Consider the following 2,157-nt stretch of genomic DNA (forward strand, 5'->3'; position numbering starts at 1 on the left):
AAAGGATTTTTTTCTTCTTTTTTTTTTTTTTTAAATAGAAACTTTCTAACATTTGGGACAACATAGTGTGATAAAAAGTACATTTACATGTTTAAGCCAGAATGATTTTGACATTTAAATACGATTTCCCTGCTGAAGACACAGACATCCATCCCCGTGAACACTGGGACGGAACTCAATGGGAAAGGAAATGATTCTTATTTCTTATTCCAACCGTTGCGTATATTAGCTACGACATATGAATCAAGATGCTATGACCGAAAAAATTTGATTGACAGCTGACCGTTGTTATATGATTGGCCGAATTAAGGTGTTCAGGCTGACATATAACTAACTGGCCTGCAGAAGATAACCAAAAAAACAAACAAACAAAAAACCACACAGATTTTAAGAGAGGATTTTTTTTTTTTTTTTTTTTAAACAGAAATTTTCTACTTTTTGGGACAATATAGTTTGATATGATTGTGATTTCCCTACGACTTTAAGAACGAAGCTTCAAGCAGCACGTCTGTAAAATATCAGACTGAATGGAATTAATTTGTTACAAGTAAGAAATATAAACATAAAAATTTGTTTTTACCAAATAAAAAAATACAATACATAGATGAAGCTTGGAAAAACTTTCTAATCAAAAAAAAGGTTTTGAGAATAATAGCTCTTTTTAAAGGTTTTATTAAGTTCTGTTTCCATACTTTTTTTCCAAGATCAGTAGTCCCACTAAGGAAATAAAAACCTTAGAAACAAAGTAATTTATCTGGCAGCACTTCTTTGATACATATATTTTTTCTAAAGTTTGCATGCTCTTCCCTGATTGGCTAAATTATTCCATGTCGTATCTGCTTCTGTCTCCTTGATCCCCAGTCGGCCTTAGCACTGAGCCTGGTTCTGCTGGAGGTTTCCTCCTGTTAAAAGGGAGTTTTTCCTCTCCACTGTCACTACAAGCATGCTTATTGTGAGGGATTGCATTCGAGTCAATGAGTTGATGCAATCAACTGGTTTTCCTTAGATAGAAAACTTGGAATCAATCTGACTGACTTTGAGTGAGTCAAATGCAATTGAATTGAATCAGTAGTCTCAGTTAAGGAAATAAAAACCTTAGAAACAAAGTAATTTATCTGGTGGCACTTCTAAAGCTCCTCTTATTGGTAATAGAGCCATAAAAGCAGATGTGGAGATAATAATGGGGTAGTGGACTTCATACTCTTCATAGAATGACACCAAACCACAGTAGGTTTATGTCTGAAGCTCACAGATTTCGTGCAAAGTAGTGATAATTGTGCCCCCCTGCAGTCACGAGCCTTTTCAGGATCAATACAGCCGATTAAAGCGGGTGTTTTCCGGACTCACCATCCCCCCCAGCTCCACGTCCTGGTCGTCCACCAGAACCAGGAGGATGTTGCTCGGTTTGACGCCCTCCGCACACCTGACGCAGCAGGTGAGCAGCGCCGCCAGCAGCGCGAGCGCTGCGGGGCGTCCTCTCCACCTGCGTCCCGTCGCTGCGCCGCCGCTCGCGCCTGTTGCAGCCTGAGCCGCCATGGGAGCCTCGGTGCTGCCGCTGGTCCTGCGGCGCTTAGACTCACGCTATAACCCGGTGGCTTTTCTGGGAAAAGGCCGGCTGGGACTCCTGGTCAGAGGGAGAGAGCAGCAGCTGCATGCGGAGCCTGCTGTTCGGGGGGCCAGGCTTTAAAGTTTGAGGAAATGGAGTCAGAAAGCAGCCGTCATATGACCGCGCTGCGTGGGAGGAGACGGAAAACACCAACTGCTGACCACCTTCACACCTTCAACCCTCATTTAGTCACTTTTTAGACACTTAACTCTGACGCACAGTTTCTGTTTCACCACATACAAAGTCTGTTCATTAAATAAAATGATTTTTTAAAGTCAACCCGCAACATTTAGAGTCAATAGAGCCAGAAAACGTTCATAGCAGTGGGTCACATGACCAAAGGTGGACGCTTTACTGCAGTGGCGGTTCTAGACCAAAGGTTCCCGGGGGCCGGAGCTATTTTCATGGGGGCTCAGAAAAGCATGAAGCAAAAAAAAAAAAAAAAAAAAAGGGCATTAAGAAAGCTGCATGAAGTTAAATTTCCACTAGGTTTCAACTAGGTTTACCGTATTTTCACAACTATAAGGCATATAAACGTCTCTTTTTCCCCT

At 41.8% G+C, this 2,157-nt stretch overlaps 1 pseudogene; it reads right to left on the reverse strand.

The window, feature by feature from the left end:
* LOC107099155 overlaps window positions 1–1,704 on the reverse strand; it is a 35,152-nt pseudogene extending 33,448 nt beyond the window's left edge.
* Between the last annotated feature and the right edge of the window lie 453 nt (window positions 1,705–2,157).

The sequence above is a fragment of the Cyprinodon variegatus genome, unplaced genomic scaffold (genome assembly GCF_000732505.1).
Source record: "Cyprinodon variegatus isolate N-32 unplaced genomic scaffold, C_variegatus-1.0 Scaffold842, whole genome shotgun sequence".
NCBI classification, from domain to species: Eukaryota; Metazoa; Chordata; class Actinopteri; order Cyprinodontiformes; family Cyprinodontidae; genus Cyprinodon; species Cyprinodon variegatus.